Genomic DNA, 27,602 nt, shown 5'->3' with positions numbered 1-27,602 from the left:
AGGGTGGTCCATTGATAGTGACTGGGCCAAATATCTCACGAAATAAGCATCAAACGAAAAAACTACAAAGAACGAAACTCGTCTAGCTTGAAGGTGGAAACCAGATGGCGCTATGGTTGGCCCGCTAGATGGCGCTGCCACAGGTCAAACGGATATCAACTGCGTCTTTTTAAATAGGAACCCCCATTTTTATTACGTATTCGTGTAGTACGTAGAGAACTATGAATGTTTTAGTTGGACCACTTTTTTCGATTTTTGATAGATGGCGCTTTAATAGTCACAAACGTATAAGTACGTGGTATCGCGTAACATTCCGCCAGTGCGGACGATATTTGCTTCGTGATACATTACCCGTGTTAAAATGGACCGTTTACCATTTGCGGAAAAGGTCGATTTGGTGTTGATGTATGGCTATTGTGATCAAAATGCCCAACGGGCGTGTGCTATGTATGCTGCTCGGTATCCTGGACGACATCATCCAAGTGTCCGGACCGTTCGCCTGATAGTTACGTTTTTTTACGGAAACAGGAAGTGTTCAGCCACATGTGAAACGTCAACCACGACCTGCAACAAATGATGATGCCCAAGTAGGTGTTTTAGCTGCTGTCGCGGCTAATCCGCACATCACTAGCAGACAAAAATGCGCGAGAATCGGGAATCTCAAAAACGTCGGTGTTGAGAATTCTACATCAACATCGATTGCACCCATACCACATTTCTATGCACCAGGAGCCCGCATCTCGTGGTCGTGCGGTAGCGTTCTCGCTTCCCACGCCCGGGTTCCCGGGTTCGATTCCTGGCGGGGTCAGGGATTTTCTCTGCCTCGTGATGGCTGGGTGTTGTGTGCTGTCCTTAGCTTAGTGAGGTTTAAGTAGTTCTAAGTTCTAGGGGACTGATGACCATAGATGTTAAGTCCCATAGTGCTCAGAGCCATTTGAACCATTTTTTTATGCACCAGGAACTGCATGGTGACGACTTTGAACGTCGTGTACAGTTCTGCCACAGGGCACAAGAGAAATTACGGGACGATGACAGATTTCTTGCACGAGTTCTATTTAGCGACGAAGCGTCATTCACCAACAGCGGTAACGTAAACCGGCGTAATATGCACTATTGGGCAACGGAAAATCCACGATGGCTGTGACAAGTGGAACATCAGCGACCTTGGCGGCTTAATGTACGGTGCGGCACTATGGGAGGAAGGATAATTGGCCCCCATTTTATCGATGGCAATCTAAATGGTGCAATGTATGCTGATTTCCTACATAATGTTCTACCGATGTTACTACAAGATGTTTCACTGCTGACAGAATGGCGATGTACTTCCAACATGATGGATGTCCGGCACATAGCTCGCGTGCGGTTGAAGCGGTATTGAATAGCATATTTCATGACAGGTGGATTAGTCGTCGAAGCAAGTTCACCGGATCTGACGTCCCCGGGTTTCTTTCTGTGGGGGAAGTTGAAGGATCCAGAATAAGATTTTCACTCTGCAGCGGAGTGTGCGCTGATATGAAACTTCCTGGCAGATTAAAACTGTGTGCCGGACCGAGATTCAAACTCGGGACCTTTGCCTTTCGCGGGCAAGTGCTCTACCAACTGAGCTACCCAAGCACGACTCACGCCCCGTCCTCACAGCTTTACTTCTGCCAGTACCTCGTCTCCTACCCTCCAAACTTTACAGAAGCTCTCCTGCGAACCTTGCAGAACTAGCACTCCTGAAAGAAAGGATATTGCGGAGACATGGCTTAGCCACAGCCTGGGGGATGTTTCCAGAATGAGATTTTCACTCTGCAGCGGAGTGTACGCTGATATGAAACTTCCTGGCAGATTAAAACTGTGTGCCGGACCGAGACTCGAACTCGAGACTTTTGCCTTTCGCGGGCAAGTGCTCTACCAACTGAGCAACCGAAGAACGACTCACGCCCCGTCTTCACAGCTTTACTTCTGCCACTGTATCGTGGCATATTAAAGAAAAGGCAGACAAAATAGGGTGAAAATGGTGCACAAGCTCATACGTGCCTTAAAGAACAAAATGTGCGCTTTAGACGCTGATCTGTGATCTGATAACTACAAGAAGAGAAATTTTTTGACTGTGACGTCGCATTATGTGAATGATGAGTGACAGCTAGAAACGCTTGTTTTGATATCAATCGAGTTTCCGGACGTGCCTAAGACAGGAGAGAACATACGGCGGGAAATCGAAGAGCGGATGCTTGAGTTAGTAATTAACAAGAATGATCTTACGAAATGTTACTTTGTCACCGACCAAGGAGCTAATATGAAGAAGGCATTTGAATCTTACGACCATTTGCCTTGCATTGATCACTGCTTGATGACTGCGCTTCGTCACACATTTCAAAAGACGTTTTTAGAAGACGAAGCCCCTGAAATCCTGTTGTGTCTACTATCAGCAAGAGCTATACTAGGCTATTTGAAGAGATAAGGTCACTCTGGGCGTCTGCGGCACTCTGTGAAGCAAGAAGCTGTAACTCGGTGGAACAGTATACTGTTAATGCTCAATTCCGTCATAAGTCAAATCGACGATATTCGAGATCTACTAGAATCCCGGGGGCAATCGACACTCTTAGAATCCTTCCAAGAAGGGTGCGTACGAGACGTTGTCGCTTTTCTAACCTCCTTTAAAGAAGCGAGTTTGGATTTGGAAACTTCAAAGATAACAACGCCGGAACCGATGCTGACATATCCTCCCCGTAAAGGCGTTTGGTCATACAATGTAAACTTTCACGGCCGGTATTGTCTTCACTTAAAACTTCCGGGCTGATAGGCCGTGGTCGAAATATAAAACTCTCTCCTGACGTTTCGTCTCCGACTGCGGGAGACATCCTCGGAGGTAAAGCGGCGAACTGCGAAGAGAACTCGAGGAAGCGCTGATTATACAGGCAATACAGAGGGCGCCACTGTCGATCACGTGACGTCGGCTATGAGATTGTCCCTGGTAATGCCAACATTCTCGATTGAATGTAATCGATCGTCACGCTTGCAGTGCAACGCTGACATCCAAATTTTATCTAGTTCAACACCTTCTTCTTTCCTGTTAAAATTATTACGATGTTTATCAATCTCGATAGCCTCTCTATACAAGCGTGCATAATAATGCGAGGTTTTTGATATGACGCTTGTCTCACTGAATTTTATTTCATGATCACCTTCCTGGTAAACATGTTCCGCTACGGCCGATTTATCCGTGTGACCCAGACGGCAATTCCTCTTATGTTCGACAACACGGGTGTTCACACTTCTCAGGAAAGACGAAGGTGTTAAACTGGATAAAATTTGGATGTCAGCGTTGCACCGCAAGCGTGACGGTCGATTACTTTCAATCGAAAATGTTGGTCTTACCAGAGACAATCTCATAGCCGACGTCACGTGATCGACAGTGGCGCCCTCTGTATTGCCTGTATAATCAGCGCTTCCTCGAGTTCTCTTCGCAGTTCGCCGCTTTACCTCCGAGGATGTCTCCCGCAGTCGGAGACGAAACGTCAGGAGAGAGTTTTACACTTCGACCACGGCCTTTCAGCCCAGAAGTTTTAAGTGAAGACAATACCGGCCGTGAAATTTTACATTGTATGACCAAACGCCTTTACGGGCAGGATATGTCAGCGGCGGTTCGACGATTTGAAGGAATGCGCAAGAAGAAAGCACAACAACTGTGTACCCTCACCTTCCTGTTACGCTGCAGGGACACTTCGACGGTTCCGAAATTTCTGAAGGTGAAGAGGATGTTTCGCTCGGCCCAGGCACATCGTATTTACAACCGTATGGAGTCTGCAATCCTACGTGAGAGGATTCATCAGACGCGGCGAGCACTGGCGGTAACCAGCAGCAAACTTTTTCATCTGCACTTGTTTCTTAGTAATACTATGCAGTGTGGTGATTGGAATAAGATTGACGGTCTAACATGCAAAACTATGGAAGTTAGTGCAGAAATATCATCAAATAGGCAGAAGAAGAAGTTCAATAACTTACAGAACAACATTTCTGGAGGTTCAGTTGAGGACAATTCTCGAACTGTAATTAACTTGTCTGATAAAGATTTGTCAAAAGTTGAAATTTCTGTACTAGCGAAAGGAGGCAATTTTGCTGTGACGCCCCAAAACGTACCCACAGAGGATATTGTAGCAAATATTGAGGCCGGTATCCGTCAGCTTTCACAGCAGTCCGCTGACGTAATTAGGATGGAAACGGCTAGGATTTTACGTACGTGTAAGCCACCAAAAAGTAATTTGTCGCAGGCTCAAAGGAAGGCGCTGAGGGATATAAATGCAGATAAAAACATTATTGTTCTTAACGCAGATAAGGGTAATGCCACCGTCATACTGAACAGTGAGGACTATCATGGAAAAATCGATGATATTTTGGTTCCCTCCAATTACAAAAATCTCCAGAAAGATCCGACTATGAAGATTTTAAGAATGACAAATCGACTGGTGAAAGCGTCTTCATTTGGCTCCGACGATAAGAAGCTGCTTTGTAAAACAGAAGCGTACCCACCTAGACTTTATGGCTTACCCAAAGTTCATAAACCTGGGATTCCGTTGAGGCCAATTGTCAGCGCTATAGGCGGACCAACACACGAGTTAGCTAGACACCTTGCTGCATTGCTGCAGCCTTATGTTGGTAGAACGGACAGCCATATTAAAAATTCAGCTCATTTCATTGACAAGTTAAAGGAAACGAGCGTGGGCCCGGATGATATCCTCGTCAATTTTGACGTTGTGTCGTTATTTACCATGATTCCGGTAAACGAAGCTATCTTATGCATAGCGGATATTTTTCCTACCGATATTGTGGCATTATTCCGACACTGCCTCACCACAATTATAACTTTTATGAACAGATTTACGGGGTGGCTATGGGCAGACCTCTCAGTCCTGCTGTGGCTAACTTATTTATGGAGACTTTTGAACAATGGGCGTTGCAGACTGCCAGTAAGAAACCAGCCAGATGGTATCGCTACGTCGATGACACGTTCGTAGTATGGACAAACGGAGCAGAGGAGTTGGATGCCTTCCTGACACATTTAAACAGCATTAATCCGAAAATCCAATTCACTATGGAGACGGAAAGGAATGGGCAATTGAACTTCCTGGATGTGTCTGCGATTAAACGACGGGACGGAACGTTGGGCCATAAGGTGCATAGAAAGCCCACACATACTGATCGTTATCTACACAAAGATTCAAACCACCACCCTAAACAAAAAAGAGGTGTAATGAAAACTTTGGTAGACAGGGCGTACAAACTTTGTGAACCCGTTTATGTAAAAGATGAGATTGAACATCTACGGTCAACTTTCGTGAAGAATCTCTATTCTAGCAAGGATATAGATCGAGCGCTTGCTCTAGGCAAAGAATCAGAAGTAACGACGAACAACAGTCGTCCAAAGGCAAAGTTTTTCTTCCGTTCATTGGTAATGTCACAGATCGCATTGGGAAAGTTTTAGGCAAGTATGGGGTGGAAACTATTTTCAAACCCACTAGAAAAATAAAAGAATTTTTAAGGTCGGCAAAAGATGCACGACACCCTTTGGCTACACCGGGGGTATATAAAATTCCTTGTAGTTGTGGACAGGTTTACATTGGTACCACAGAGAGAAGTGTGAACACCCGTCTTGTCGAACCTAAGAGGGATTGCCGTCTGGGTCATACGGATAAATCGGCCGTAGCGGAACATGTTTACCAGGAAGGTGATCATGAAATAAAATTCAGTGAGACAAGCGTCATATCAAAAACCTCGCATTATTATGCACGCTTGTATAGAGAGGCTATCGAGATTGATAAACATCGTAATAATTTTAACAGGAAAGACGAAGGTGTTAAACTGGATAAAATTTGGATGTCAGCGTTGTACCGCAAGCGTGACGATCGACTACTTTCAATCGAGAATGTTGGCCTTACCAGAGACAATCTCATAGCCGACGTCACGTGATCGACAGTGGCGCCCTCTGTATTGCCTGTATAATCAGCGCTTCCTCGAGTTCTCTTCGCAGTTCGCCGCTTTACCTTCGAGGATGTCTCCCGCAGTCGGAGACGAAACGTCAGGAGAGAGTTTTATACTTCGACCACGGCCTATCAGCCCGGAAGTTTTAAGTGAAGAACGCTGGAACGTGTGCTGCCGTGGTTCAAGAGTCTGTTACATCATTGTGAACCAATAGACAGTGACAACGAGGTAAGAACACTTCCTATAGGTTACGATCCTTTATACAACTGTTGAATTATCAGAGTGCAGTTATGTATATTGGGTTTCCTTTTCAGCTCATGGCGAAAATAAGGAGAGCGGCGTACTTCATCACAGAGAAGTGCAAATTTGAGGCTATCCATTACGTTGGCACGGTTCTATGGCCATCACGGCGTCATTTGAAGAAACTCACAGCAGACGAAAAGCAAGCCGCGTATGCTGAAGTTCGACGATTGTACTCGGAACTGCCCGTAAATGGTAAGGTTCATTCACTGAAACCAATTAGTAAACGAATGTTTGTTTGTCTAATCTGCCATCTTTCGTTAGATCAACATTTAGTAGGTCTACAATGTGATATTTGGGAAAGGTTTCGCAGCTTAAACATTCCACAATGCGTTTTGATGTGATTTGTGCGATATATATAAAATGTCACCGTAAATATAATCGTTTAGTCACCAGTAATTCTAACTACGGTGTATACATATTTGAAGGTGACAGGAATATCTTACGGATGTTTTCATTCATGTTTAGAGTCCATTCAAGCAAATAGTGACCAAGTTCTTCCTATGAAAAAGTCCAGGATGGACTGCAGTTCGGATGAGGACGACGAAGATGAGTAGATATGTTTTGGGGGTTCTGCATCAGTGGCTCCTTACCACAGTTTCCTATAAAAATATAACGATACCAGCACCACTTAAGAAAAGAAAAAAATATAACCTAAATCAAAAACATACAAGCCCAGCGAACCACGACCGATAACAAATGTACAGAAGCAGGCGCTAAAGATCGAATGAACAAGTGCACAATAATGGAATGAAGATGAGTAAAAATAACTACCACGAACGAGCAATAATATTACGTGATGACAAAGAACAATAAAAATCCTAGGTTTTGCAGACGTTATAAAGCCGGAAACAAAAAGCATCGGAAAACGAGTTCCAAAGATATTACCTTTCAACACAATTAATGTTCACTGTGATTTGGCAGATGGTATGATATGTAAATACGATGGGTATAGACATTCAACTTCCTGAGTAAAATAAAGAATCCTTATGATGTGAATAAAGCGCGAGAAGCAATTAATATCGTTTGAGCCAAAGCATCTTTTATACTTTCCTCTCAACCAAAGAATAGAAAGAATGCGTGTTTGGTTCACTAATTAAAATAAACAACCTATTGATTTTGATGGAGCAAATGTCACTGTTGTTTTGAATGTTCGGTTTTAAAATAAATGGATAAAGAAGAGGGAGAACGAGACAGTGATTGTAAATATTGTTTCTTTTCTTTTATACATTTGATACATGAATTTCTGCATGAGCTTGTAAGAAGAAGACGTGACAGATGAAAATCCTTTTATGGTTGCTTTGCCATAAAAGTTCGCATATAATAAATGACTAAAAGAAAGAAAGTTGATTGGAATATTAATGTTCGGTTGCCTGAAAAACATACAACAAAACGTAATGGTGAACTATTACCAGAATCTATTCGTTGTTTAATTGTTGGTCCCTCCAATTGTGGTAAATCCACTTTAATGGTTGACAATTTTATTCTTTCTCCTTGGTGGTTGGATTGGAATAACAAACATTTATACATTTTCTCAACAGGTTTAAATCAACCAAAGTACTCTCAATTACAAGACTATTACAATTCAATTGAAAAAGAAATAGGAGAACCAATTGCAACGTTTTCGAGAGATGACATTCCTCTTGATGACTGTAAAAATAATTCTATAGTAGTTTACGATGATTATATGTTAGTGAATCAAAATAATGTTCGCGATTTCTTTACACGTGGAAGGCATAAGAATATTAATTGTTTTTATTTAGCTCAAACATACACCAAAGTACCAAAACAGTGTGTGAGAGATAATGTGAACTTCCTTTGTGTATTCCGTCAAGACAACACGAATTTAAAACACATTTATGATGACTTTGTTTGTGGAGATTTTACTTTTGATGAATTTAGAAGTATGTGTGGTAAGTGTTGGTATGAAGATTATGGTTTTATAACAATTGACATGATGAGAAAATTAAAGGATGGGAAATATCGTAACAAAATTAAAGACTTTTTTTCACATAGATGGGTTTATGTTGCGTTTATGTTACGGTTACGTTATGTTTACGTTACGTTTATGTTGCGTTTACGTTATATTTACGTGTTTTCACGTAATGTTTACGTTGTGTTTACGTTTTTTATTATTTTGTATACAATAAACGGCGAGTAAAATAAAGAATCCTTATGATGTGAATAAAGCGCGAGAAGCAATTAAAATGAGAGAATATTTAAGGGGCAGATTTAGCGGTTTTGCAAACAAAAGAGTTGATGAATATGTCAAATACAAAAAACAAGAACAACCGATGATTGACGCAATTGGTAACCTTGGTGAACGACTTGAAAACAAACTAGATAAATCTCTTGAAAATAAAAGTAAAGACCTTATTCCATTTCGATTTAATACAAGTGAAGATTTGGGAGTCAACAGAACATTAAATGAATCGGAAATAGATGGTGTGGTTCGTGATTATGATGAAGAAATTATGAAAAGAGAAATGAAATATATAGCAAGTCAAATGGCTTATGATTATCAACAAGATGACGAATCACAAGGACTAGAAACTCCAAAACGAAAACCGCTTTTATTGGACCACGTTTACTGAGATACCTGAACAACTGCAATGACAAAACGTTTGGTCTAAAATCAATTGGTTCTGAAAAATATATTGGTGATGAACCTGTAAAATTTAACACATTAGCCATTGGTGAAAGACACTACGATCAGTTAAGCATACAAGGAAAAGACTATGAAGCCACTGACGGATTAATAAATCTTCTTACTCAAAAGGATATTACTCTGGATGATCTTGACGATAAATTTGAGAAACTGATTTACAAAATTATGCAGATATCTTACTTGAATCAAACGCAATTTTTTGCATTGGGAAACCAAGATCGAGTAGAGGAGCAAAATACAAAACAATAATTAAACACATCCTAGGAAAGCAGTGTAGAAACGTTAGCAGCTCAACAATCGAAGAAGAATCAAGTTTAGAAACTAGTACACCAACTAAAAAAACACAAAGATCAAAAAATGGTGAAGGTTTAGTTAAAGAATATAATGAGTTACCAATCGAATACATTTGGATGAACGATGTTAGAGAGTTAATTGATCGTCTGGCTGTTATCGATGGTGAAGAGAAAGCAGGGAACAATAATTTTCGGAATGAGAAAGTTTCTATAATGAAAATGTTAGCATCGAAGTTTAATGATTTTGTGTTTAATAATCCTAAAGGCGCAATCGTACATAATAAAATGCATAAACATGGTACCATCATGGTTCTGGGAAAATAAGAAATATGGTAAAGGAATAGTTAAATGGGCTTTAAATAATCTTAAAATGCCTGAGCTTCACATTCCTGGTTATAACTATTGTGGACCATTTACAAAGCTCGAAGAACGATTAGAAAGAGGAGAAAAAGGAATTAATAAATTGGATGAAGCTTGTAAAGAACATGATATAGCTTATCACGAGAACAAAGAATTAAGTAAAAGACATGAAGCAGATAAAGTTCTATAAGATAAAGCATTGGCTAATGTTTTTAACAAAGATTCTGACTTGAAGGAAAAATTAGCATCGGCTGGTGTTGCTGGTGTTATGTACACAAAAAGTAAAATGGGTTGGGGATTGTAAATAGTTAGCTGTTAAATTTAGTTAGCGCTTTTATGAACAATGGTTCATAAAAGTTTTTTCTTTAAATAAATGGTGCTACATTTAAGCTGAGTGAGCAAGAGTTGAGAGGGTGTAATATTGATTACATTTTAACCAAGAAACAAATAAGAGAGAAAGAGAAGTGTTTAGCAAAGGGTCAGGGTATGACTTTAACTTTAACTGTTGCACAAATAAAAAGAATAGTGAAAGAAAAGAAACATGTCAGCAGTTTTATTTTTACGGTTCCTGCGATTCTTGCTGTTACTGGTGCTATAGAAAGTCTTGCTAGAGGAGCTGCTGCAATTGCCAAAACAGTTTCAGACGTTCACAAAAACAAGGACGAACTCGAAGAAATGAAAAGACACAACTTGGCTGTGGAGAAAAAAGAGACAGGGGTTAGGAAGTCAAAAAACTTGAAAGAAAAAACTAAATCCATTGTCAAATTTTGAGATTGTAGAAATTGCTAAGAAAATGAAGATAAAGAATTTTAGAGGTGTATTCATGTCTGATGAACCTCCTACTAATCCGCTAACAAAGGAGTGTGCTGTTGTTAATTTGGACGAATCGCAAAATGACGGAACACACTGGGTATGTTATTGGAAAGAAGGAAACGTTTCATATATATTTGATTCTTATGGCGGAAGACCTTCGAAAGATATAGTTACATATTTGAAGAATACAAGAATATATTACAATGACAAAAGGATTCAAGGTTTTAATACTGTTATTTGCGGTCATTTCTGTTTATTCGTTTTGAAGGAGCTTTCTGATGATAAGAGTTTTGAAGAAGTGTTAAATATGTCGATTTGAATGGAATCTTTTGTGGGCATATACCATAAAAATTTAGTAAATAAATGAATATAAGTGTTTTTTGAAATGAGTCTGAAGAAGGATCTTCTAAGAAAATTGACTTATCAAATGTAGATTCTTTAGTTGACAGGTTGAAGAATAATGTAGAAAAACTGTCAAGTGATTTAACTAAAAAGAGCGATAGTATTTCGAAAATGAGTAGGACATTGAATGCATATTTAAATTTTCAACCCGCAAAAATTAATGTAAAAGATGCAGATTAACTAACTTAAGTGATGGTACTGATCCATATGACGCTGTTACTAAAAGACAAATGGAAAATGTAATGAATGCACACAAAAAGGACATAGAAAGTTTGATAGCATTATTACCTAAAGTTGGATCAGCAGGAAATTCTAACTTTCATGGTAAATTGTTAAGGAAAGTAGGAGCGGGTGAATTAAGTGATAATGTGATTATTAAGATGCAACTAGATGGAGAAACAAATAAATTGAAAGAGATGATAGAGAAGAAACCACCATTGACAGAACTTCCAGAACCAATGGCTTTAAAAGATCCAATTCCTTTAGAATACTTTGAAAGAACATAACAAGTATTCTTGTACTTATTGGTGCTTTAAAAGACGATGGAAAATTTGAAATCTTTGGTTTACCGTTCTTTGAAATAATGTATAACGGTTGGATTACAAGCAGATCGGTAAATATTGCTAGAAACGATTTGTACATTTATGTGAAAAGACCTCCTGAGACATTGAAAAGACATATTTATCATTTATCGCCTTATAAATTTTATGTCCAGAAAAATGATCAGTTGTATATTGCTGTGAAGGAAGGTAAAGGCTATAAAGCGGGATACAAGTTAATTGCTCATGCTACTGTTATTGTTAATTCTGAAGAGTGAATAATGAAAAAATAAAAAAAGACATACAATAAATAGAGAAAGTAGAAAGTTATGAATACCAGTTCAAATGGCTCTGAGCACTATGGGACTTACCATCTGTGGTCATCAGTCCCCTAGAACATAGAACTACTTAAAACTAACTAACCTAAGGACATCACACACATCCATGCCCGAGGCAGGGTTCGAACCTGCGACCGTAGCGGGCACGCGGTTCCAAACTGAAGCTCCTAGAACTGCACGGCCACACCGGCCGGCTATGAATACCAGTCATTCCCACCAAATGACCGAACAAAAGGAAATATTAACTCTTACAACCAGAATATTGATTTCGACATAAATATTGGAGATGGTTTTTGTTATCCACATCACAGTTATTGCTATATGCGCTTCGAAGTTGCTCACAAAGACGAGTGAACAGATTTTGCTACCTATCCATCAAACATTAAACTTGTTGAAAACTTTTTTCCTCACATGTTTTCAGATATAACGATTAGGAAGCACCGTAGAATTATTGAAAGAATTGATCACCCTGGAATTGTTTCAACTGTTATGGTTAGATCCTATTATTCAACAGAGGGCGAAAAAGAGCTAAAAATGAGTTTCTTTACTAGTGAGAAAGTTCAAAGAAAGGAAAATGAAATTCTCTTTCCACTTAAATTGTTATTTGGCTTCTTTCAGGATTACGAAGAAATAATGTGGAAAGGAGGTTTACAGATTTCCTTTAGACGAAACGCAAATGATGATAATTTTTTGTACAGGTGGGGTGATAACACAACAACGCCTAAAGAAGGAAAAATTGTAATTAAAAGTGTGGTGTCACCGCCAGACACCACACTTGCTAGGTGGTAGACTTTAAATCGGCCGCGGTCCGTTAGTATACGTCGGACCCGCGTGTCGCCACTATCAGAGATTGCAGACCGAGCGCCGCCACACGGCAGGTCTAGTCTAGAGAGACTCCCTAGCACTCGCCTCAGTTGTACAGCCGACTTTGCTAGCGATGGTTCACTGACTACATACGTTCTCATTTGCAGAGACGACAGTTTAGCATAGCCTTCAGCTACACCATTTGCTACGACCTAGCAAGGCGCCATATTTAGTTACTATGTCTTCTGAACAGATAATATTGTGACTCATGTACCGTCAAGAGCGACGTTCAGTATTAATTGATTAAAGTTAAATATCAAACTAATTACGTCCGCTTTCTGAATTCTAATTCCTTGTCATGTTCCAGACCTCACGTCAGTATAGTCCTTCCCTCCTCACACCAGCCTGCGTGAGCTAAACGCGTGCATTTCGGCCTCCTCTAGTAATACAGTGTTGGCACTTCTGCCAACACAACAAAAAGCATTTCAGTTAGAATGCCTATTGTTGTTTATCAACCGAATTATGCAGATAAAATAAGAGCAACTTTATTAAATAAACGTAAAACATAGATTACATTTGGACTAAATCAATGTATTGAATTTACAGGATTAAGCGGTAAACAATTTGAACTGGATTTAACTACACAATTCAGCTCCAAAGAATTCGACATGCCTGACTTTGTTTTTGTCGTATTTCAAACCAATCGAAAGGAAAATCAAAACTCTGATTCTAGTCTATTCGATCACTGTAACCTGGAAAGCTCGTATTTGAAAAACAGTAAGGTTTTTCCTCTTGAATTTTGGAATCTAGGTATTAGTAAGAAAATGTATTTAACTGCATATGAAGCCTATACAGCTTTTCAGAGAGTTGTGCGACAAAGGACGAAGATGATGTTGGATCTTGAAACATTTATTCACAAAAGTCCTATTTTTGTGATCAATGCAAGTAAAAGATAAACAGTTAGCTTCAGAAACAATATCAAACTTTGCGAAACACTGTCGAGTAATATACCTGCTCATACTTTCTGTTACATTAACCTACTCGGCGACAAAACATTGATTTATGACTTGGAGAATGAAAAGGTAACTGAAAAGTTTTAGATGTAAGTTGTAACTATGTAGTTTGATGTTTTTATGGGCGATTCCGTAAAAGCTGGTCTTAATTGTTCTTTGTCATCATGTAATATTATTGCTTGTTCGTGGTAGTTACATTTACTCAACTTCATTTCATTATCGTGCTCTTGTTCATGTGATCTTTATAACTGTTAATGCACATTTGTTATTGGTCGTGGTTCGCTGGGCTTGTATGTTTTTGATTTAGGTTTTATTTTTTTATTTTCTTAAGTGGTGCTGGTATCGTTAGACTTTTATAGGAAACTGTGGTAAGGAGCCGCTGATTCAGAACCACCAAAACATATCTACTAAGATGGACACACAGTTACTACCAATGAACTCGACAGGTACCTTTCGCTCTCCAAATCCGACTGTAGCTGTGCCGAAGAACAAATTTTGCAGTGGTGGAAAACGCTAGCTGTGCCGAAGAACAAATTTTGCAGTGGTGGAAAACGCACGAGGGGTTATTTCCAAGTTCGTCGGTAGTAGCCAGAAGAGTTCTCTGTATTCCTGCCACTAGTGCTGCCATCGAGAGAAATTTTAGCCAGGCCGGTCACCTGCTGTCCAGCAAAAGATCGTGTCTGGAATGATAAGGTGGATGATCCCTTATTGATCCATCACAATTACTTAAGTATTCACAACATACCACGTAATCACAAGGAAGGAAACGTTCCTCAATCTCTATAAATGTATGATTCCACTTTCATTGACTTCACAGGAAGAAGTTCAAACTGCCAGCTGTAGTAATAGCTCCAGGAACCCAAATGACGCCTATGTATCAGGGAGCACCAATGACGAAAAACGAATTGTATAGTCACGATTCACTTGTAACGTTATTTATAGGTCATAATTTGTTCAGAAATTAACGTCTGTGCAACAAAATTTCGTGAGTATTACTTTTAACTTCGTCATTCCTTCCCGATCCTGCATTCAATATTAGTACAACGTATACGTGGCCGAGTTTGGAGATAGGCTACACATAGTCCATGATCAGACTACTGGGTTACGTTTGTCTACCGAACGGAACAAAATACTAAATACAGACATTACAGTTTTTAACGTTACAATTACTGGAATACATGATAACCTCAGGGCGAAACTCCAGTAGTCTGCAACATATTAACAAACATCAAATGTAACATATACAAGTGTATTGCTTAGGTCGTAGAACTGGTAGTAAACAACGAAAGACATTTGTAAAAGAAATAAGTGAGTGGTTAATGTGAAGCGGTGGCCTCCGATTCAAGGAGTGTGACGAAGCGCCGCTGCTGGCACTGAGTCCACCGGTTACTGGCGACCGGCCGAGCGTTTGGCGCAGTCGGCCGAGCGCTGGCGATCGGCTGCCCACAGCCGGCGGAAGAGGACGCTCGGCCGCGTACTCCCGAGAGCCAGAAGGGCGAGCGGGACTCGCTGGTCAAAATCGGAGATAATGCAGACCTCTACTCCCAATCCATCTGCTCCTGCCCCCACTCCCAAACCATCTCTTCCAGCATGGCTCTCTTTATCCATCTCCTTCTCCCCCTCTCTCCTCCTCCATCCTCTCTCTCTCTCTCTCTGCCTCCTCCTTCTCTTCTCTCTGACCATCTCCTGCTCCCCTCTCCCTGACCATCCCCTCCTCCACCTCTTCCTGTCCATACACTTCTCACCTTTTCACTGCCCATCTACTCCTTGCCCCCTTTCTATCCATCTCCTCTCCAGTTCCCTCTCTGCCCATCTCCTTACTCAACCCCCTCACCCCCTTCTTGCTTATCTCGTCTGCTTCCTCCTTCTCTCCACGTCCTCCTCTCCCCTCTGTTTGTTCATGTATCCCCTCTCTCTCTGTTCACCTCTTCCTCCCCTCCTCCTCCTTCTCACTCGGTCCCTCCTTTCCTCCTTCCCCCAGTCACTTTCTATCCCCTCTTCTGTGTCGATCATTTCCCAGTTGTGTCTATTGGCCCCTGAAAAACACTCTGATATACCAGGCCAGTGCTACTCACACAACTGTTTTTATCTACCGACATGTAGACTGCGATGCAAAGCAGTTTGATAATGCAGGATGGTAGTATTTCAACCAAACACATCATACCCACTGTACAGCCGGCCACTGTGGCCGGGCGGTTCTAGGCGCTTCTGTCCAGAATAGCGCTGCTGCTACGGTCGCAGGTTCAAATCCTGCCTCAGGAATGGATGTGTGTGATGTCCTTAGGTTAGTTAGGTTTAAGCAGTTCTATGTTCTTAGTCCCCGTGGTCTAGGGGTAGCGTCTTTGATTCATAATCAAAACGTCTTCGGTCCCGGGTTCGATCTCCGCCACTGCCTAAATTTTGATAAATAATCAGCATTGGCGGCCGAAGACTTCCGGCATAAGAAGTCAGCCTCATTCTGCCAACGGCCTTGTCAAAGAGGGCGGAGGAGCGGATAGAGGTTCAGGGCACTCTCTTGTCCTAGGGGTGGGAAATTGCCCCTAAAGGCGGAAGAATCAGCAATGATCAACGACATGGGGATGCAGAAGGCAATGGAAACCACTGCATTAAAGACACGTAACGTGTATCCACAGGTCATGTGGCCTGTAATTGAAGAAGTGTCATGATGATCTCTCCATTGGCAAAAGATTTCGGAATAGTCCCCCATTCGGATATCCGGGAGGGGACTGCCAAGGGGGAGGTTACCATGAGAAAAAGATTGAATAATCAACGAAAGGATAACGTTCTACGAGTCGGGGCGTGGAATGTCAGAAGCTTGAACGTGGTAGGGAAACTAGAAAATCTGAAAAGGGATATGCAAAGGCTCAATCTAGATATAGTAGGGGTCAGTGAAGTGAAGTGGAAGGAAGACAAGGATTTCTGGTCAGATGAGTATCGGGTAATATCAACAGCAGCAGAAAATGGTATAACAGGTGTAGGTTTCGTTATGAATAGGAAGGTAGGGCAGAATGTGTGTTACTGCGAACAGTTCAATGACCGGGTCTTCTAATCAGAATCGACAGCAGACCAACACCGACAACGATAGTTCAGGTATACATGCCGACGTTGCAAGCTGAAGATGAACAGATAGAGAAAGTGTATGAGGATATTGAAAGGGTAATGCAGTATGTAAAGGGGGACGAAAATCTAATAGTCATGGGCGACTGGAATGCAGTTGTAGGTGAAGGAGTAGAAGAAAAGGTAACAGGAGAATATGGGCTTGGGACAAGGAATGAAAGAGGAGAAAGACTAATTGAGTTCTGTAACAAGTTTCAGATAGTAATAGCGAATACCCTGTTCAAGAATCACAAGAGGAGGAGGTATACTTGGAAAATGCCGGGAGATACGGGAAGATTTCAATTAGATTACATCATGGTCAGACAGAGATTTCGAAATCAGATACTGGATTGTAAGGCGTACCCAGGAGCAGATATAGACTCAGATCACAATATAGTAGTGATGAAGAGTAGGCTGAAGTTCAAAACATTAGTCAGGAAGAATCACTACGCAAAGAAGTGGGGTACGGAAGTACTAAGGAATGACGAGATACGTTTGAAGTTCTCTAACGCTGTAGATACAGCAATAAGGAATAGCGCAGTAGGCAGTACAGCTGAAGGGGAATGGACATCTCTAAAAAGGGCCATCACAGAAGTTGGGAAGGAAAACATAGGTACAAAGAAGGTAGCTGCGAAAAAACCATGGGTAACAGAAGAAATACTTCAGTTGATTGATGAAAGGAGGAAGTACAAACATGTTCCGGGAAAATCAGGAATACAGAAGTACAAGTCACTGAGGAATGAAATAAATAGGAAGTGCAGGGAAGCTAAGAAGAAATGGCTGCAGGAAAAATGTGAAGACATCGAAAAAGATATGATTGTCGGAAGGACAGACTCAGCATACAGGAAAGTCAAAACAGCCTTTGGTGACATTAAAAGCAACGGTGATAACATTAAGAGTGCAACAGGAATTCCACTGTTAAATGGCAAGGAGAGAGCAGATAGGTGGAAAGAATACATTGAAAGCCTCTATGAGGGTGAAGATTTGTCTGATGTGATAGAAGAAGAAACAGGAGTCGATTTAGAAGAGATAGGGGTTCTAGTATTAGAATCGGAATTTAAAAGAGCTTTGGAGGACTTGTGGTCAAATAAGGCAGAAGGGATAGATAACATTCCATCAGAATTTCTAAAATCATTGGGGGAAGTGGCAACAAAACGACTATTCACGTTGGTGTGTAGAATATATGAGTCTGGCGACATACCATCTGACTTTCGGAAAAGCATCATCCACACAATTCCGAAGACGGCAAGAGCTGACAAGTGCGAGAATTATCGCACAATCAGTTTAACAGCTCATGCATCGAAGTTGCTTACAAGAATAATATACAGAAGAATGGAAAAGAAATAACCAATGACGCTAGGTGACGATCAGTTTGGCTTTAGGAAAAGTAAAGGGACGAGAGAGGCAGTTCTGACATTACAGCTAATAATGGAAGCAAGGATAAAGAAAAATCAAGACACTTTCATAGGATTTGTCGACCTGGAAAAAGCTTTCGACAATATAAAATGGTGCAAGCTGTTCGAGATTCTGAAAAAAGTAGGGGTAAGCTATAGGGAGAGACGGGTCATATACAATATGTACAACAACCAAGAGGGAATAATAAGAGTGGACGATCAGGAACGATGTGCTCGTATTAAGAAGGGTGTAAGACAAGGCTGTAGCCTTTCGCCCCTACTCTTCAATCTGTACATCGAGGAAGCAATGATGGAAATAAAAGAAAGGTTCAGGAGTGGAATTAAGATACAAGGTAAAAGGATATCAATGAAAGGATTCGCTGATGACATTGCTATCCTGAGTGAAAGTGAAGAAGAATTAAATGATCTGCTGAACGGAATGAACAGTCTAATGAGTAAACAGTATGGTTTGAGAGTAAATCGGAGAAAGACGAAGGTAATGAGAAGTAGTAGAAATGAGAACAGCGAGAAACTTAACATCAGGATTGATGGTCACGAAGTCAATGAAGTTAAGGAATTCTGCTATCTAGCCAGCAAAATAATCAATGACGGACGGAGCAAGGAGGACATCAAAAGCAGACTCGCTATGGCAAAAAAAGCATTTCTGGCCAAGAGAAGTCTACTAATATCAAATACCGGCCTTAATTTGAGGAAGAAATTTCTGAGGATGTACGTCTGGAGTACAGAATTGTATGGTAGTGAAACATGGACTGTGGGAAAACCGGAACAGAAGAGAATCGAAGCATTTGAGATGTGGTGCTAAAGACGAATGTTGAAAATTAGGTGGACTAATAAGTTAAGGAATGAGGAGGTTCTACGCAGACTCGGAGAGGAAAGGAATATGTGGAAAACACTGATAAGGAGAAGGGACAGGATGATAGGACATCTGCTAAGACATGAGGGAATGACTTCCATGGTACTAGAGGGAGCTGTAGAGGGCAAAAACTGTAGAAGAAGACAGAGATTGGAATACGTCAAGCAAATAATTGAGGACGTAGGTTGCAAGTGCTACTCTGAGATGAAGAGGTTAGCACAGGAAAGAAATTCGTGGCGGGCCGCATCAAACCAGTCAGCAGACTGATGACCAAAAAAAATCCAAGGATTTCTACTAGCCCTCGTTCAAGGGGACTGATGACCTAAGATGTTAAGTCACATAGTGCTTAGAGCCATTTGAACCCTATGTACACCAAATGTGTGCTGTGCAGCGCAGTATATAAAGCAGGGTCTGAGAAACCCCTAGTCTGCCCATACTCCACTCCTATTGGAGCTAGAAGATTATAAACCTCACAATGCTGATACTTGTGAAGTTTGCTGTTTGTGTTAAATTTGTTTGATATTAATAAAGTGGTCTGAGGGAAGGTGCCATCCATACAGATAGACTAGTGTTTGGCTTCCGTCTTTGCAGTGTCACATGGACAAGATATTATTCTCATGTACTCAAGACGGCAGCAGAGAAATTACAGACTATTTGCAGAGACAATGACACAAACTGCAGAACACATCTATGGGTACATCATCGGCATTGAGGAAAGTAGTATCCCTCAGTGTAGCTTGTGCTATGTTGACATTTCTATGGAAACGCCCTAGTGCTGCTGGTTCTATGTTGACATTGTTTTAATTTTGAAGTCAGTAGTGCTTTCAGTTCAACGCTGTCTGAAGCATTCCATATCATGAGAACTTCCCTTAAGCTGTATCGACAATTGGAGCATCTTCTTGCCATAGTATATCCATCCACGGTCCATTTAATACATGTACCACATATCTGTCCATCATCTCTCTCTCCATCTCCCCCTCCACCATTCTCTATGTCCTGCTCCTCTCTGTGTCGATCTTCCCTGTCTCTGTTGTCCATCTCATCATCCCTCTCTCTACGACCACGTCATTCCTCTCTTCTCCCTCTGTCTATTTCGTCCTCCCTATCATCTCTGTCCCTCTCCTCCTCACCACTCTCTCTCAGTCCAGTTCCTCCTCCTTGCTACTCCTTCCCCTTTCCCTCTTTCTGACAATGGCAATTCCTCCTTCCCCACTGTCTGCCCATCTCCTCTTCCCCACTCTATCCACCAGCCTCCTCCTCCCTCTCCCCCTTTCTGTCCCTCTCCCCCTTCCACTCCCTCTGTATCAATCTTCTCCTCCCTCTCTCTGTCTGTCCATCTCACCATGCCATCTCTATCTACTCATCTCCTACTCTCTATGCCTCAGCAACTCCTTCTCCTCCTCTCTCTATGTCTGTCTCCTGCTCCTCCCTCTGTGACTGTCCATCAACCCGCCCATTGTGGCCGAGTGGTTCTAGGCGCTTCAGTCCGGAACCTCGCGACCGCTACGGTCACAGGTTCGAATCCTCCCTCGGGCATGGATGTGTGTGATGTCCTTAGGTGAGTTAGGTTTAAGTAGTTCTAAGTTCTAGGGGACTGATGACCTCAGATGTTAAATCCCATAGAGCTCAGAGCCATTTGAACCATTTGAACTGTCCACCTCCTCTTTCCCTTCTCACTACATATCTCCTCCTGTCCTCTCGCTGTTCAGCTGCGCCCAACTGCACATGTAGCTCCTGCTAGACATGCCAATACTACCCAAACATCACACCTGTCATAGATGGCAGCTCACGTGCAGGAGTAGAAACACCTCTTTGCCTGCATATCGGCTCACATTCGAGCTATAAGGTTCTAACCTCACATTGCTAATTCTCATATAACAAGGAGTATGTGTATCAAATTTGACTGAAATTGATCCAGTGGTTTATGAGGAGATACTGGACATACATAAATACATAAAAGGGCATACTGAGAAGTAACGCCTCCAAACTTTTTATGAGAAAATTCCTGAGTCTTTTTAAATAAAATAAACGTTATTAGCATTGTACATATTCATTCTTCATGTCTATATATTAATTTCCCAACATAGTCAATCTGGCGACAAATGCGTTTCTCCCAACAAGAGACCAGTTTCTTGATACTCTGACTGTATAATATCTGACTGTTGACATAGCCTTGCCTTCACCTCCGCTTCGTCAATTTGTCATCATCATAGTGAAGTCCACAAATGTGTTCTTTAAGTTTTGGAAACAGATGAAAATCGGATGGGAACAATTTGGGGCTGTATGGAAAATGATCAATGACGGTGAATCCAAGGTGGTGAATTATTTCATAGATCGCAGTGTACATGTGTGGTCCAGCATTTACATGCAAAAGGAGATAGTGCACCACAGGTGGACGAACTCACCCATCAACAAAGTTACATTTTATGCACAGTCTTGCACACTGCAATTTGGAGCGCTTGACAGAAGGCTGCAAATATGCAGACATAAAAAATAAAGATGTCGAATGTTAATAACGTTTATTTTATTTAGAGATCTATAAGAGTCATCTAATAAAAAATTCGGAGGCTTTAGTTTTCTGCACGCCCTCGTACATGCATAAAGGCATATGTATGTCCTGTTTCACATATATAAGGATAGATTGGGACTTCACTAAAAAAAGGTTTCTCTCAATATAACAACACACTCAGAACTTATTATAATGAGTATTACACAAGTACACACCACTCTTACAAGATGTTAGTTCATGTTCTTCGATTTTGTATGTCCTCTTCTTGCGAACAAGATCTCATCGTCATCTGTATGAACAGGAACTGGGTAGTCACTGATCGTCCTCCTCTTCTTCTTTTACCCTCAGTTTCCTACCACAGATCAGTTTTGGTATTCTTGTTTCTTCCATTCTTCTTACATGTCAATACCACTGCAATTTTCTCCAGTCCATCACATCGCATATTCCTTCTTCCACTTCCATTATCTTGATTATTTCAGTTTTTGTTACATCGTCTTTTCTCCAAAAATTACTGTTGATCTTTTCTACAAAACCTATTTCTACTACTTTCAATTTGTTTATATGTCTTTGGTTAATTGGCGAGATCCTTGCTCGATACAGAAATGCTCTCTGTTATACCGAATGTAATATCGGTATTTTAATTGTATTCATCACATTCTTCCTCCATGACATTGAAATGAGCATCTCGATGATATAACTTCTAAATTTGAATTTCCCTCTTTTTTTCTTAAGTGGACCCCAGGTAGAAAAAGTTGTTGACCTTTTCGGTTTCCGCTATGAACATTTCATGCAGATCATTACTAAGATATTCTGCATTTTAACAATCAATCTGAAAACCCCATGTTTTATATTCCGTTGCAAGCTGATTTTATACATATAATTTGCATTCTCCCTATCTTCTGCTGTGATGACCCTGCTCTCATTAAATAGTGACTAGTGCAGACATGTTCCATCTGCAATCTCTGATCCCTTCTCTCACATTTATGAGACCGTTTTCTGAGACAAATATATATATATATATATATATATATATATATATATATATATATGTATATGTATATGTATATGTATATTGAATAGCACTGGTAACATGGGGCAGCCTTGTAGTAGCCCTTAGTTAATACATACTAAAAGTATCTCAGAGTGTCAATTTGTTAGACTTGGAGTACTTCATGTTAATAGATTGTTTTGAAATCTGTATCTTTCATCGGTAACATTAATATGACTGATTCTCCGATCATTTAAGTATCGGGTAAGAAACGTCAGTTAGTTATGTTTCTTATATATTTCTTAAATGCTCTGAGAATCAATCCTACTAACGTTTCTGAAGAAAGACACGTATTTCAAACAATTTGATAACAGTAATAATTGCAATTGTGTAATTCAGTTATTGGTAAACCTCATATAGGTACTAAAATTCAGGTTAAGAATTTATTGAAATTTATTAAAATTATTCATATTAGCACTGATCCAGTGTCGCTGTTCTTTTACGATACTAATGAAGTCACAGTAACATTGGTGCGATGATGTACGGCAGGCAGGTGTAATTTTTCTCAAAGGCTGAGGTGTATTTATAGCATTTGACACTGGTTCACACGGATACAGTTGCTGACATTCGTGAGATTTTGTAGTGGCAACATCTTTATAACTAAGGCGCATCTGAGGAGGTTAAATAATTAGTTATTCCATCAGTGCCACCACAAAAACTGTGGTATCATCAACATACATCTGCTCAGTTCAGTAGCTGCCGTCTGACAACCTCAGCACAACATACCTGCTCGCCGCACCTTGCCAACTTCGCCTGAGACACGAGCTTCCGCTGCCTGTTTACCATCTCAGAGATTAATTACAAAATGTAACCTCTGACCCCATTCTCTTACATTTCCTGGGACAAATACCTGTTTATATTTTCAAAAGCATCGGTGACATGAGGGCAGTCCAGTCTTGTAATGCAGCCTAACCTGAAGAAGGTACCAGTGGCAACAGAATATTCACAATTACGTTTTTCAAAGTAAACAACTTCACAATATGAAATATTTTTTTACAAATATTTAAAATTAATTACAATCATATTATTACAAACAAGAAAAAATGAAACGATTATTTTAATGCACAGAAAGTGATACTGGTGTGTGCATTTATGTTACATGTTGTTTGCCAGATTTTTTTATATATCATCTCGTGTTAGCTGCCAGCCTGTTTGTTCTGTACATCGTCCAAAGAGCATTTAGAATGATATAGCCAATTCTAATTCTTTATCATCCTACCCCTCCCCCCTTTCCCTTCCCCTGTATACACTGTCCAAAATAATAATGCAACCATGTGTATCAACGTCCGCTATGTTAAATCTATTTTGATACAAGTGGTACCTGTGGTCTTATTGCATGGCCTGAGGTCTTCGCTTTCAGTGAATGCAACAATTAAAATCATTCGCCAGGTACCGGCTTTGCTGTGCGTTACAGTGTCAGGTGACCCCCCTGAACGGAGTGAGTTCCGGTGTCCCAGTGTTTTCTAATGACGTATACAGGTCGCAGATGTCATTTGTGGAAGTTGTATTCAACCAGACACATGCGATGCGACATCTCAGTGCAGCGCAAGTTGCAAGGGTCGTCATTCAAGAGGGTGGACTTTCCGTCGTGTTGCTGCGGATGCCGATGTCTCTCCATCCGTCATCCATAGATTGTAAACACACTCCAGGGAGACAGTTAGTACACATGGCGTGTTGTACATGGACGCCGACGCGTTACAACCCACGTGTAGACCAATATCCCTCCATCTTTGCGTTCCAGCGTCCTGAGGCTACGGCCAGAGTGCAGCAAGACGACCTCAGAAGGGCCGCTGGAGCCGCAGTGTCCGATCACACTGGAATGAACGGGTTACCAAAAAGGACTGTAGGATCCAGACGTCCTTGTCGTATACCCCGATTGACACGACATGTTGCAGCTCGTATTCAATTCTACCATTCGTATGTCAACTGCCAACTTCGTCATTGGTGAAACGTGTTATTCACAGACGAGTCCAGATTATCCTCTAACGCAAGATGCTGGCCGTGGTCGTCTGTGGAGACACGTGACGTTGTCCAGAAAATCGACAGATTTCTAGGATTGTGTGATGTTGTGGGAAAGCTTCAGTGTCGAGAGCCATACGGATCTTGACGTTGTCCATGGTCGACCTACCGCCAGGCAGTGCATCGAATACATCCTGTTGGGCTACTTGCTGGCTGCTACATGTGGTGATGGTCCTAAATTCCTTTTATTTCCGGGACCAAAGAGCCGGGCGTCAGCACGGCTTTATTGCGAAGCCTGTATGTTGAAGTAATGGAATGGGAGGCACTGCATCCCGACCTAAACCCCATCGCGCACATGTGGGACATGCTTGGCATACGTGTTCATGGTAGTCCCGTTCCACCATGACCTCTCAGAACTCTTATAGGCTTTCCCTGAAGAATGGGAGCGGATACCAGAAGGGACTTCGGAGTATGCTACATAGGTGTAAATGCTCACGTAGTGCATACACGATACTGAAGCTCTCAAAGTCTAGGGAAAAGCAGTCAGGATGACGGCATGAATCATAGTTTCCATTTTGTTTTCGACAAATGTCAGACATTTCAATTCTTTTGATGTAAATGATGAGGGATGTAACGATATTTTATTGTATACTTAAATTGTGAAAGATAAAGGTGTAATTTGCTAATATACTCAATCCTCAAATATTGCTCAATAGCCGTACGCTGTAGCCGAGCGATTCTAGGCGCCTCAATCCGAAACCGCGCTGCTGCTGCGGTCGCAGGTTCGAATCCTGCCACGGGCGTGGATGTGTGTGATGTCCTTAGGTTAGTTAGGTTTAAGTACTGTAGTTCTAAGTCTAGGGGACTGATAACCTCAGATGTTAAGTCCGATAGTGTTTAGAGCCATTTGAACCATATTGCTCAATAACATTATGGCTTAAGCCCAAAGTCATGTTCCCCTGATTTTTTTGAGCACTGTACAAGACCACATTGCAGAAGATCGGGGCTGCAGGAAAAGAAAATCTGCGTGCTGTATTTCACAGAAGCTCGTACTGCGACTAACGAAGCATGTGACTAGGATGATAACTGTGTCACAATTTTTTATCCATCCGTAGTGTTCATTTAATTTGTCTGTCATTGCATTTGATCCATGCTGTTACACATCTTTCATTAGGTACTCAGGGTTTCACTTCTACGTATACAGATTTCTTTATGTGACTGCTCTTGTGAATTGATGTGGCTAAAGAACATTGCCATAAATGGTGTTTCCACTTCGCCATGCACTTCTGGAAAGAATCTTTCGAAAATTTCTTCAGAGTAGGTGACGAATTTTCATCAGTGTCTTATATAGTGCCAAAACGGCATATTTTCGGCATTGATTTTAGCTGCGAAAACAAGAAAAAATTACGGTTGTTGGGAAGCAAGTATGGGCTTCCCTAGCTGACTCTTTGATATTTATAAGGCTCTCTGTATTCGGTCTTGATTAAGATAGCAAGCGCTCCCTCGTGCCGTTGCCGTCCACGCCCATCACAGCTGCATGACGTCATGTTCCTCATGCAACAATTTGACAGCAACGATCATTGTTTAACTATAACATCATCATTGAGTTGTGGTGGGCAAAAGGCGGTAACTTATGGCAAAATTTTAAGAAAATGAGGTGAAGATTTAGGAATTATTATTTGGTTTTCGATTTTTTTTTTCAAGTGGCAGGAAATAAAGATTGAAAAATCCAAATTTGACAAAAAAGTTTTAATTCAAAGCACAATACGTTTTAATTGGGTTCATATTTCATTGCTTTCAATATCTGATCTACATCCATTCTCTGCAAACAATTGTGAAGTGCACGGCATAGGGTATTTCCCATAAGGCAATTCTTAGGTTTCTTCCATTCCATTCACATATGGAGCGTGGCAAGAATGATTGCTTAAACTTCCCTAATCCTGTCTTAACGATCCCTGTGGGAGAGATGTGTTGTAATATATTCCTGGATTCATCACCTAAAGTCGTTTCTTGAAACTTACTACGTACGCTTTCACGGTACGGCTGGCGTCTGCCTTCAAGCGTCTGCCGGATCAGTTCTTTCAGCATCTCTGTGATGCTCTCTCATGGGTCAGACAAACCTCTATTTGTACTGCCCTATTTTGTATATGTTCAACATCCAGTGTTAGCATTATCTGGCAGAGGTCCAACATACTTGAGCAATATTCTACGATGGGTTGGCCGAAGTGTTTTTAAGCAAACTCTTTTGTAAACTGCTTTCATTTCCCTGGTATTTTATCGCTAAATCCAATTCCGCCACCTACTTTACCACCGACAGAGCTTATGTGATCGTTCCATTTCATATCCGTACAAAACTTTTCTCTCAGTACAAGTTAACCGATTCCAGTTGTGACTCATTACAATAGTAATAACGAGCTCCTGTGTCTAAATGGCCTGGTGCAAATCTTCCATTTCGACGCCACTTCGGCGAATTGCGTGTCCCTAACCTACCGTAATTGGGGTGTCGTTTCCGGCAACTGCTCACATCGTTGAGAAGTGAAGGCTAAGTTAAAACTAAGACTGACAAATTCGTGATCCGACCGAGATTCGATAACGCGACCTGTCGGTTTCCAGAAATGCGCTTTGCAGCTTTTTTTTATTCATTTTGTTCGTCATTGTTCTCATCTTTAGGTCTGTGAGGACGTCACATGACACCCCTTCAAGTTCACTCAGTTTCTGTTTAATCACACAGGGCAGTCAGCCCTCCGATCGAACACGATGAGCTACCGCGACGGCACCGCTAGACTACCAGGCCTGCTTGACTGATACTCTAGTAATAGGATACTACATTTTTTTCCGTTTCGTAAAGATCAAAACTGGTGAACATTTGAAACAAGTTGCTAATATGTACACCACTTCGCAATCTGATCAAGATTTGACTTAATATTTCTGCAGATTTTTTTCAGGTGGCACTTTCTTACAGATAAGTGCCTCATCTCCAGAAATTCTGACGTTACTGCTGTTAATATCGTCTGCAAAGTCATTAATATACAGCAAGAACAGCGACCATCTCAACATACTGATGACCCCATCCAAGATAATTATAGAATAATTTTGGTAAAAACTAATATAAAAACACAATGTCTGAAAAAAATGTTGTAAATAGCTAGGAGAATGGATAACGAGCAATACGAAAGAAAAGATAGCGGCAGAAAATGGAATACCGGTATATAACATTCCATGTGTCAA

Source organism: Schistocerca serialis, chromosome 7 (genome assembly GCF_023864345.2).
Source record: "Schistocerca serialis cubense isolate TAMUIC-IGC-003099 chromosome 7, iqSchSeri2.2, whole genome shotgun sequence".
In the NCBI taxonomy this organism is placed as follows: domain Eukaryota; kingdom Metazoa; phylum Arthropoda; class Insecta; order Orthoptera; family Acrididae; genus Schistocerca; species Schistocerca serialis.
Note: the sequence above shows the minus strand (reverse complement) of the source record.